The sequence below is a fragment of the Hypomesus transpacificus genome, chromosome 3 (assembly GCF_021917145.1).
Source record: "Hypomesus transpacificus isolate Combined female chromosome 3, fHypTra1, whole genome shotgun sequence".
Classification (NCBI taxonomy): Eukaryota; Metazoa; Chordata; class Actinopteri; order Osmeriformes; family Osmeridae; genus Hypomesus; species Hypomesus transpacificus.
In genome coordinates, this window is record NC_061062.1 from 7,660,875 (window position 1) to 7,673,769 (window position 12,895).

Below are 12,895 nucleotides of genomic sequence, written 5' to 3' on the forward strand. Positions count from 1 at the left end.
CACTCTTTTCTTTTTTTCTCTCCACGGCCTCCTATCGTTCTCTTGTTTCTCTCTCTCTCTCTATGTCTCTCTCTCTCCTCCCCCTCTTTCCTCACCACTGTCCAATTGCAGAGGAGGCCGCTGTGGTGAATTGAAAAGTGTGCCAGCCATAATCGTGCATGCACATGAACTTGCCTTGCCTGAACTTGGCCAGGAACACTAAGGGCCCAACGTGTGAAACGGTACCACAACACAGACCCCGCTAGTCAGATCATGGAAAAGTGATCAGCCCAAAACAAGGTTGATAGTCACCCTGTCAATCCTGGTGAGACAATAAAACCATCCTCATCATAACAACCAATTACTGAGCTGTATGTAAAGAGATGGCCATCAAATGAGGTCCCTGTCCTCTGGTTGCCAAAGCTTGTTAGCCGTGAGGTAAGACGCTAGCCACGGCAGTTAGCGAGCTAGGTTGCAGTAGCTAAGGCAGCAGGGCAATAAGCAAAGAACTGTCTACAGACAAAAGCATACTGGAGGATAGAAGACTTCAGTAGGACCTGAGGGGGTTTGTCTTGTCTGGTCTACCCAGGGAGGGAGCACCCAAACAGGGGTTGTGAAACACAGAAGCAGCCCCTCCAGCTGGAACTAGAACTAGATCTGGAGCTGTAATTAGATGTTCTGTGCTCGACTCCCACGCGCCGCAGATAAGATGCCCTCCCTCTTTCCCTCAGCAAATGGGCTCCCCTGTGCCTGAGCTTTGACTCTGGCTCCACAGAAACACACACACACAAAAGACATGAACAGCCCTCTCCACAATATACACCACAGACAGGTATACCCTGACGCGTGTCCTGTTTTTTCTCAGACACACACAGTGCACACATGCACCGACGCGCCATGGAGGCGTGACCTCTGAAGTCTATAGGCGAACCACAAGCACCAGCTCACTCAACCCTGCGTACAGTTCACTGTTTATGTCTACACTTTCTCTTTAATGAGACATGCTTCTGGGTTTTCTTCACTGCAATGCATCTTTCGTTGGCATACATAAATTGTAATCTGTATATCAAGTTTGACCTTATACTACCTCATTAGTATCATACATTACAATATCCATTGTTTCTTTAAATACGTATGTCGATTGATTTTGATTCTTGTTGACAATTGCAGGCTTGTAGGAAGGCCTATGTCCCCTATGCAAACCCAATGTCCAATGTCCTGTGTTTAGGGAAGAAAGCTGTCCGGACCATAATGTCATAACATACAAGTATTCACTTGTGTAGTCATTCACCTCCTTTCATGTATACCAGCTTGTGTGTTTTTTTATTATCTCTGTTTTCTCTGTGTTCAATGAAAAAGAAGCTCTTGACACTTCATGCCTCAAAGAGACTTCAAAATGACTATTTCCTTGTTTTTGATGGATTCATTATTGTTGACTCCTATCTCTTTTTTGGTGTTTACTCTCAGTATCCGTGCTTTGGTCGGAGAAAAAATTGTGGATGTATGTCATGTATTTACCCCTGTCCAATGGAATCTTTCAGTCTTATTAAAAGTAAAGAGTAAAGAGAGTAAAAAGGTGCAGATATAATACTTACAAGGAAACAACCATTACACTGGCTAGAGCCAATGTAATAAACCAGCTAGCATACAAACAGATGCTAACCAGCTTACTAATGAGTGATTCAAGCCAACTTCCACCATGTTATTTCCCTGTGTGCTTCAGCTTCTGGCTGGTAAGAGCAGAGGACGAGGTTGGCTTACGACCACAGACATTTTAATCAGTCGTGTCCACAGTTCATTGGGAATTCATTGTCGTCTCGTTCCCCCGACCCAGAAACATTGTTTAGAGGAATTATCAGCCTCTAGCAGCATATTGAGTAAATACATGCGAGGTCATGCTGGAAACCACTATGGAAAGCTAATGTGTACTAGCAAGACAACGGAGGCTACTTTGGCAATTCTAGGGTGCCCTTGAATGCAGCATGTTGTCTGTGGCACCTTTGAGATAAGCTGCTAAGTCATGCTATGACCTAAGTTTGCCAAAATGCTTAATATACAGGTATGATATTTAAATTATAATCAGACGCTCTGTTCCATTCAAATTGTAATAGCCTACTGAAATAGATAGGCTGATACTATTTTCTTGAGTATAGAAATTACCAAGATAGTGGTACAAGATTGTTAGATGAAGAATATCTATTTGAATATATTGCTGATACTTAATACCAATATAATACCAGTACTATATACTAGCCTACACCCTGACAGCTTTACATATGCATAAAACAACATAGGTTAGCTGGTAACATGGTATGGCATGAGTGGTGTGTACACTTGCAGACACACACACACACACAGACCACTGGTCTGGTTTTAAGGGATGCAAAGCCAAGACGGCATAATGGTGACTCACTCCTACAGTCACAGGGCTTTCACACACACACACACACACCCTCCCAACACACACACACACTTTCGCAGCCAGACCTGTCAGATAGCATCAGGGCCCTGCCCACAGACCTCTGTTGACAGGTGTGGCCCGCCAGTCACGCAACAACACCAACCAACCAACCAGCCAGTCAGCCATTCAGCCAGCCAGTCAGCCAGCCAGTCAGCCATTCAGCCAGCCAGGGAGCCAGCTTTGGCCTCCAGCCTTCTCTCCCCTGACAGGCAGCATTGTGTCTCACACTACAGAAGCAACCTAGGGGCAGCCATGCCACACTAAACCCCCTGTGACGTCAAGGCTAATATGGACTGTGGGGACTGTACAGGAGAGGCACTGTGATGCATACTAGATGTGGATGCTACAGCACTGCAGTGGGTTAGGTAACACTGGTGTGTGGAACTTTGCAGAGACCCAGTTTACCGAGCCATGAGCATTGTTCACGTTTTGGTTGGAGTTGAATGTGTGTGTGTGTTTGTGGGTTGTTTGTGAAAATGTGTGTCTGCTTGTATTGATGAGCGGGTGGGGTGCAACGACATGCACCTGAGTTTGAGTTTGTCTGCATGTACAATATATAAATGAATTAATGTTTGTTTGGTTGGGTGTGTGTGTGTGGGAGTGTAGCAGACTAGATGTACACTGTTGTCTCTGTAAATGTGTCAAAATAGACTGTCCTTCACGGTCAAAATCAGCCCTGCAGTATTCCCATCCCCAGCAAGAGCTTGTTGTCACACAACCAGCCCTCTCTCCTGCACGCAGTACACTGAACACATCCAGTGAACTGCGATGATACACACACACAATGGCACGCTGTGTGGGATGCTTGTCGTTTATTTTCAGTCTAATCTCCCCCTCTGCTATTATCTAATATAAACATTCAGTATTTACTGTATATCTACACAAAAATAGAGGATTATACACATGTATACGTGCATGCAGGCCTGGAGACTGGTGGATAGATTTCTGGTTTCTACCTTATCTGTTAAGGGTATATTGCAGACCTCCCACCCAGCTGGAAGGCAAATAATTATCCTCAAAATGACTTCTCCTTGCCTCAAGCTAAATTGATGACAATGAATTGCGGTGCAGACGACATGACACGCATACAAGCCAACCAATCCATGGGCCCATAAGTGTGATGGTATGTAGGATGAGGTCATGTATGAACGTTTTTGGGGTTCTACATCATTAGTGCATGTGTTCATTCAACTACATGCCAGATATGGAATTTTCTCATGAAAGTCGGACAAGGTAGTGACAGATAGCGTAGTGGCAAGCAAAATGTAAAACAAAATTAAAGACATTAAAAGCACCAAACTATTGCCAAAGCACAGTCCTCCATGATAACCCTCTTTGTATATACACTGAAAGCTGTTAGTTAGCACGGATGAGGTTTTGAGCCACGGGGAGGGAATGTTTAGTCTGTTATGCAAGATGGAAATGAGCTTGCCACACTTTGCTGTAGCAAGCTATTTTGGAACGGCATGCATCAGACAAACGCTGAGGCCAAGTCGAAAAATTGGGTCATTACAGGAACGGGGCAGCACCTTCTTCTGGGAGATGGGGAGACTGTGTGTTAGAGTTGAGGACGAGAGCGCATGTCTGTATTTATCTGGGTTTGAGTTTGGGTAAAAATAGACTAAATATGCAATGTTGTACAGAGATAACATCAAAGATGTTGTAAAGAGGGCCCTAGCTATGACTTTCAATCTGATGAATGAATGAAATGAAAATCTAACGTTGTTGTAAGAGAGAGGGTGGGAAGGAGATCTGAAAGGGTAGGAGAGAAAAGAGAGACTGTTGAAGAGGTATATGTAAGAGCTAGAAAAGCAAAACGACAAGCATTAAGTGAAACAGGAACAAATAGACATTTGAGAGTTTTTTATGGGGGGAGAGAAAGTAAGTGAGTGTGTGTGTGTGTGTGTGGGGGGGACGGGGACGTTGGCAAATAGGGTATGGTGGGGCCCAGTGGTGCTGTGTCAGCGGTTCCTGGGGAAGTGGGTGAGGCCCCCAGATGCCAGGTAGCTTTGGCCTACTTGGAGTTGCTGCTAATGTCCTCTACTCCTCTATCTTTTACCAAACTGTATCTTACGCTCTCTTTCTCTGCCTCTCTTTCTCGACTGTGTTTAACACAGCACAGCATCCTTGTAACTCGACCAAACATGTTGTCATAAGCAGGTGAGTTTCATATTTTATAAGTTTAAGGTGTGATGTTAAACTGAGTCGAAGTTTCTCAAAATAATTTCATCTTTGTTGTGGTCCAATGATTGTCTGTTTTTTTGGAATCTATTTGAAATGGGCTTTACCAATAATGAGTTTCTTTGCCAAAAATGTCAAACTGCAACATTTCTGTGAAGGGTTCCAAAAAAGGGATGCTTAAAAACAAATCGATCACTTAAACACAACCCCCACAAGCACAGAATGGCCTTTTCAATTCAAAAGAATGGTTTGACAGCAAAGAGAAGAGTTATCAAAAATAAGTGTGCTTCAATTGCTACCTGATACAAGTCTGGCTTCATTTCTGGGTATGATTTGCCAAGATAGCCAAAGCACAAGCATTAAGAGCTCAAAACTGAATCCAAACTTACTTTTTGTTGGCCAAACAATGGCTGTCTGAGACTATCAACTCTATTGATTGTGTGTGTGGGTGTGTATGAGTGAGCAAGCATGTGCAATGAATGCCTGTGTGTGCCTGTCTGAAACCATACACTTAAGTGTGCAAGACACGTTGTGTGTGCACACACAGATACACACACGTTTGTGCCTTCTGCGCATGCATGTCTAAAAGAGATGGCCGCTCAGCTGGGCAGGAATTGGAGGGTAAACCTGTCTGTCTGGAAAGAGGAGCGCACTCCTGTTCCTCTGTGACACCTCTCATTTGCCGATTGTCTGAAACCGAGCGGAAGGCTGGGGTCAGGCGACCCTCTGAGACACCATGACTCGAAGCCCATTGTGTGCGCTTCTGCACAGACACAAGTCCACAGCTACCGACCTGCCTCACTGTGACAGCTGCTCTGTTCAGTTGTCGCCATGAAATGCAACGTTAAAGGATGAGTTCTAGAATATTGGAGTGGAATGGAGACATGGCATGAGGGCACATTTATTATCGGAGAGTAGAGGATAAGAGAGATAGATATTTGGAGATTGTTTGGTAACGTGTAACATGAAGTGTACATTTCAATGATTTGTCCTCAACAAGTAACTCTTCTAAGAACAACAACTAACATACTTTTATGAGGAAAGGAAGGAGAGAGTTTGGAGATGTATTGTCTCCTCAAAGTGCATGCCAGCCATTCATGCCAGACTGTGTCACTTGCCATCATCAATTACCCAATGCAGCATTAGCCCAATATGGCAGATGTGTGAGTGGAAGATTTTACTGTGATCAAAACCAACGAATCTGATTTAAAAGAGCTGGCATAAATATGGAGCTTTCTCTTTCCCCAATCGGCCTGTTGAATAATGGATGCCTTTTTTGTAATAATTTCCCAATATCACACCGCTTTTCTCCCTGCCAGGGCCTTGAGTAGAAACGATCTACCTTCATTCTCCCCCTATTCATCCCCCGTTTTCACCAGTTTTTTTCTCCTCCCCTTGTTTCTTTTTGAAATGTCAGAGACATACAAGGCGAAATGTTCCCGACACCTCACAGAAGAGGTTCAAATCCAGCAGGGGATGCGGCATTCAAGACAAGCTTCCTTTCACAAGGCTCACAGGGTTTGTGTCGATGTCAAGGTGGGAACGGGATGGAAAAGAAATACTCTGGGTACAGCCAGGATCATTGTAGAGACCACAACCCCATTCAAATGCTGATCCTCCACAATGTTGTCTGTGTTACCCTCTTCAAGTCTAAGACAGCTCTATTGTTAATAAGTAAGCTACTGGCTAAAGGTAGCACTGTTGCTATTGGTAATCATATCACAATCATATCACAGCAGATCACTTTGAGACATGTTTAAATCACAAATGGTGAAAGTCTGAATACGTTTTCAAAAATATTGATTTAAAATTACCTGGTGGTAGGTCAAGTAGGTCAAAACAATACCTCAAATGGAACCACCTTCTTACCATTCAAGAAATCTTGGCTTTTATATACTATGGCTTACAATGGGACTCGAAGGAAAATTCACAAACATCCCATTTTCCCCAAGAGAGTGCCTTGAGTTCACCATTGAAAAATGATATGTCCCACTTTAATGGTGGGCTGTTTGCCTGAATGTGAAACACTTCACACAAAACTGCTGCATACCATTTGTAAGCAGGAAAACAGCAGAACAATTTCCTAGAGTTGCATTTTACAAAAATTGAAAACCCCAAACCAAAAACAACTGTCAGGAGAGGTTATAGTGGTATAGGCTAGAGTTAACACCTATCCAAGTAGCAAACACTCAATCCACTTCCCGTCTTCCTCCGTCACGTGCCTGCAGACCGCCACAACTCATGGATACGTGTTCTGGTGTGCCAGTCTCTGATGGTTGTGGGGGTGTGAGATGGGCTGTGGAGCAGGTGAGTGTTGTCCCCAGGTGATGAATGCCAGAGGGAGCCTGTTATGCCACAAGGTGAAAGTGTCCATTAATCACCCCACTTCCTGGACACCCCCGGCTCTCCCATTACACACGCGCTCCGAGCAGCCTGATTGGTTTTTAATTGGCCTGCCCGCCAAGAGATGGATCATGTTTTCCCTTAGGAAAGGCAGGGAAGTGTGGGGCCCTGTTTCATATCTGAGGAGGCTAGAAAGCAGATAGGTGAGGGGTTTCCCAATTCCAGGTTCTCTCCTAGCGTCAAACCCAATAGGGACTTGTAGTGAATCCGGAAGGGTGGACCAGTGTTTAGCGATCGAATATGTGCCTTCTCTTGCCTTTTTCACTGCTGTGTGCTGTTGTGGTGAGATTCCATCATTTCAGATCTGTGGAAAGTGTATGCCAATCATCTGGCAGTACTGTCAGCCTTGCAGTAGGTGAGAATCTAGGATGCATCTGTGAAGGAAGTTAAAGTATCGGGATCTCACTGTGAGGAGGCATCTTATTGACAAAATGTCCATTACCACAAATCTGTGACTTTCCAATCCTGTTCGATGCACATCAAGTCATTTGATTGCGAGAACACTGTAATCGTATACAATACGTTTATGCTGGGTTTCGTCAGTTAGATGTGGGCATAACTCACAGTAACAATTCCTGTCCAATCTTAGACAGAGAAAAACATATTTACTGTACCCAAATCAAACCCATGTCAAAACATTGGAATGAATCCTTGCCACAACCTAATCAATTTCTTGAGGTTGTTAGGAATTGCCATTGAGCGATTGGTTCACTCCATCACTTCTCCTGGATGCATTCATCTCCCCGCGCCACAAGCTGTTCCGCAGATGTGCTCCGTGCGGATGGCTAGCTTGTAAGCTTGTTTAGACCGTGCCAGAGGGAAATGGTGTGATCCTCTCCTGCCTTACGTAGATAGGCCTTTGGGCAGCCTGGGGTCAGCTTGTAGGCCCAGGTTAGCCTGTTCAACAGGGAACAAGGTGCTACCTCATAGCTTATAGCTTACAGGCATGGGCAGACCGGCGTTTCTAGCTGTTGAGCTGGGAGTTAACATACTTCTGTATTGCAAGAATGCTTAACCTTCATTTAGCTTAGATTAGACATGCTAACCTTAGTGGCTGGCTACACGGCCACCCTTCATAACATGCAAAGCAATGTTAACATGTGCGTTCGTGACCTCTCCAGTTGCATGCAGGGAATCCCTAGGAGGCCCTTCAGACTGCTCCTTCATTAGACTGCTTAGGGGTCGAAGCACAGAACTTGCACACAGGCCTGGAGACTGGTCCCCACACAACCTCATGCAATGCAGTGAACATGGAAATAGTAAGTGAGCTACTTTAGCAGACCATTGCCGCAATGTTTCAGAAGCGAGAATTCTGAAATGTATTGTACAAATCTATATAAAATGTAATTAAACAGTTTTGGTTTTTAATTTAAGAAGTAAGCTATTATATTATAAACTATTAGGAAATGTTATGAAAATGAAGCGCATTAAGTACTGTGCAATTTTTTTTAAAATTTATTTTTATGTTTATATCATTTTTTTGTTTTTAGGTGTGCTTTCTTCAGTCATCTATACAGAAAACCTGTCCCAACCCTGAAATCATGTCCCCAACACTTGTGTGTGGTTTTTCATGTTGGCCAAACATCCAAAACTTGCCCTAACGGACGAGGGATGAACTGGACCGTATATTAATATTAACCAACAGTGTTGGAATTGTAGTTATTTGACTAGGGATTAAATTAGAGCAAAAGTGAAGTGGTCAAAGTAAAGTTCAAATAAAATGCATAATTAAAAACATTGCATATGAAATACATCAATTACGAGGCAAAATGAATCTTTTAAATCGTATCTATACACTATCATTGTAAATAGGAGAGAGAAAGAGAAAGAAGAGGGCATGGTGAAATAGAATGCGTAGAAGAAGCTGAGGAAAAGGACCTCAGAAGAAGAAGAATCTTGAAAACGAATGCTCAACATTCCCCTTTCTATCCAACTATCATCTGCAAAAACAACCAATCAGACCACATCTTGACCCTTACCCATCAACATATGACCAATACCAAGGCAACAGTAAGTCACACAATGAGGTGTGAGAACGATCAAACAAAAGCAACTCTAGTTTTATGCCTATGTGAAGTGGAGGACAGGGTATCTCCCACCCTACACTTGTGTACAGTGCAGTAAGCCGCAAGCCCACACATGTTTCTGAAATCCTATCAGTCCTCAATTTCCTCTTAGCTGCCGTGAGACTGTTATGATTAGGTGAGGGGGTTCTTCAGCTGCTGAAGAAAGGGTGAGAGAGTGAGGGAAAGAGAGAAATGGAGAGGAGAGGAGGGAGGGAGGGGTGTTCCCATGGCGCTGGTCATAGTCAGACCCAGGGAGCGTGCTATCCCTCTATAATTTAATCACATTTGGCTGTCTCCCTGTCCTCAGCCCACTCAGCAAAGCACGCTAGGCACCACAGTGACATGCTCAAACACACACTCTTTCTCTCTCTCTCTTTATCTCTCTCTCTTTCTCTCTCTCTCTCTCTCTCTCTCTCTCTCTCTCTCTCTCTCTCTCTCTCTTTACGGCACACATGTTCAACCAGATCTCATAACAAGCAAGAGGTTTCCCTCCTAATCCAGTCAGTAGAATGTTCTGAGGAACATGCTGCCTCAGCCCCAGCCAGTCAACCTACATGCCTGCCACCTCCCTGAACAGGGCAAGCCTTCTAAAAACCTGCAGCAAGGACAGACTGTCTGGCTGACTTGTTGTGTAATACAGGAGACAGTCTAAATCTTCCAATTTAGCCATGATTTGAAGGAGGAAAAAGCTACAGGGAAACCTTTTGAAATCCTCCCAAATATTCACAAATGGCTTTACGCTATATTAAAAATTATCATCTCATGATATGTTGGTATGAAAATAGAAATAATGAAGACATAGATAAACAACAATTGAATGTTCACTCAAACAAATGTGAATTCATATTCGTAAAATGTCTTTGTTTGTCAGAGGTGGGGGGGACACGTTGCAGTGCATCTGCTTCCACTGTGTGCCACCCACTGGAGCGCTGGCAACACATCTACATGTTGTTTTCCCTCGTGCGACCCAGAGAAGGTGTGCAGGAAGACGAGATCCAATAGGGACAGAGATGAGTCTGGTGTGTTTGTGTGTGTGTCATTCAACAGACACTGCCTCTCTGTGTCCTTGAAATCGAATGCTCCAACACTTTTTTTCTCTCTCTCTCTCTCTCTCTCTCTCTCTCTCTCTCCTCTCTCTCTCTCTCTCTCTCTCTCTCTCTCTCTCTCTCTCTCTCTCTCTCTCTCTCTCTCTCTCTCTCTCTCTCTCTCTCTCTCTCTCTCTCCATTTCTGGATCTCTTTTCCATCTTCTACTGCTGTAGAATCGGAGCTCCTTTGAGCATCTCTGTCCCTCCCACTGTGCCGTCATTGTCTTGTGTGTGCTTCTCACAACTCTTTTCTGTCCCTCTTTTTTTAAGGTAAAGGCTCTGTAAGCAGCCTTCCACCAAACGGAGTCCCCAATGTCCTTATGATGCAGGAGGGCTGAGGACATCCCACCATAGAGAATGTGAGACAGACTTTCACACTATGCATGGACACACCACATTCACTTTTATTAAACACCACAGCTTATAGAATAGCAAAACTTGGCATTGACTACAAGACTATAGGATTTACTATTGAATGCACAATAATATCGCCACATGCAAGTATACTGGAAGTCCTGTACTTTTAACACACCTCTCTGGCCACTAATACCAAAAGTTAACATCATTTTGCCAGCAAGTAAAAAATATTCTGATGACAAAAAAGAGTACCCAAACAATTAACTTTACTAAATAGATGCACAACACATGCAACACATGTTACATTTAATTTAAACATGCAATATAGACAACTTAACATCTTAAATTATCCTTCTATTTCTGCTGTACTTTTAAACTCCAATATCCCTTTTTTGTCATAAGATCCAGATGCACATTTGATATCCATAAATGAAAAATAACCTCATAATATTATCAGTACACAGAAACCATAGTGCCACCCAGAAAAATAACAGAAGCAAGTCACCTACCGGTCCTAAAGGAAGTCTTCTCTCAAACTTTTTCTGTTCTCCAAAATGTAAAATGTTTCACTCTCTTTCTTTCCTTCTTCTTTTTTATTTCACTAACGAGTTCCCAATGACACCCAGTGCTCACTGCAAAGTTCCTCTCCTCCCTCCATGTATGCAAATCGTTTCTTATGACTTGAGAGGTGGCTGGGAGTGAGGAAACGAGGGTGAGTGGAAAGAGGGAGAAAAAGACGGATGGAAAGGAGGAGATAACGGTTGGAAGGCAGGCGACCAATGGGCCTGGAGCTCAATGGAAAAGGGGAATCAGGGCAGCACCAATGAGGCGAGGCAGAGAGAGAGAGAGAGAGAGAGAGAGAGAGAGAGAGAGAGAGAGAGAGAGAGAGAGAGAGAGATAGAGAGAGAGAGAGAGAGAGAGAGAGAGAGAGAGAGAGAGAGAGAGAGAGAGAGAGAGAGAGAGAGAGAGAGAGAGAGAGAGAGAGAGAGAGAGAGAGAGAGGAAACAGGAGCGTGAGCAAGAGAGAAGAGGCAGGAGGGGAGAAGGATGGCGACAGCTTTGCGGCGAAGCTAGGAGACAACGGCAGTGACAGAAAGAAACAGGATGAGATGGCAAGTAAAGCTAGAGAGAGGGAGTGAGAGAGGGGCTGGGGACACGGCAGATGTGCGCCGTAGAGAGACTCGCATCCCTTGCGAGATGGAGAGACTGCAGCAAAGAAAGGAGAGAGAGAGACTGAGAAAAGGGGAAGGAGGAAAGAAAGGGAGGTATCTGGCTTACCTCGGTGTATCTGGCATCCTTACACAGCCATTCAGACTCCACACAGCCCGCGATAGAGGCACACGCCGAGACTGATGAATACTACGTAACAACAAAGGAGAGGAATGCCAAAACCGCCTGGTACCCTAAAGCAAGTGTGCGTGCATGTGTGTGTGTGTGCGTGTGTGTGAAGGAGGGGAGCGTGAGAGCATGTGTGTGCAAGTGTGCTGGGAGGAGATTGAGAGAGATGGTTGAGAGAGGCTTCACACTATTTCTTTGGTGTCCTAGCCTGAATTGTTTATCCTTTTAGATGTAGCTACATACCCCTGTTTAAAACTGTTGTACCAAAGAATGTCTCTCTATACTGTAACTATTGTATGCATTCATGTATTAACTGTATCCTTGTCACCAACACTTTGATGTGATCTCTCTCTTCCACTCTTATCCTCTTCATCTCTCTCTCTCTCTCTCTCTCTCAGTCTCTCTCTCTCTCTCAGTCTCTCCATCTCTCTGTGTGTCTGGCAGGGTCAAGGCAAACCCCAACCAGAAACCCACAAAAGATAACTTACTCTGGTTTATAACACAATGTCGGGCAACCAAATACAGTTGTGGATATGGCTGAGTTTTAGAAGTCTGTGCTCTCTTAACATAAGGTTGCTGAACTGGGGAAGACTGTTAATTAAGACTGCTTTTCAGTCTGGGTGTTAAACCTGCATGGGTGAACTGAGGAATTGGGAAGGCAAAAGATGAATCACTGTTGAATAAGTGTAGCTAGCATTCTCCAACACTCTTTCTCAGTCAAGAAAATAGTTTCAGACAATATTTAAATTATCGACTTGTGAACAAGAGGTATAATCAAAATTCAGTTAACATATTTGAACAGATATGCAAACGTGGCAATCCTCATTAGCTTGCTGAGACATATTCGAAATTAGATTATAAATTAGATTGTTTTCTAACTGGACAAACGTGTTAATTCATGTTAATTCATTCATTTCTTTGTTGGGTTAATTTGAATGACTTCAATTCATGTGAAAATGCACGGGGACCCAAACCTACAGGGAGATAGGGAAAATAGCCAGAGGTAACAGCAATGAAGGCAACCC

General features: G+C 43.8%; 1 protein-coding gene across 1 annotated transcript in view; it reads right to left on the bottom strand.

Annotated features, from left to right (window-relative positions):
- myt1lb (myelin transcription factor 1-like, b) overlaps positions 1-11,875 on the bottom strand; it is a 70,455-nt gene extending 58,580 nt beyond the window's left edge. Inside the window, exon 1 of the mRNA XM_047016135.1 lies at positions 11,811-11,875. The gene's annotated coding sequence lies outside the window, so the exon portion shown is untranslated. The remainder of the gene's footprint in view (positions 1-11,810) is intronic.
- Between the last annotated feature and the right edge of the window lie 1,020 nt (positions 11,876-12,895).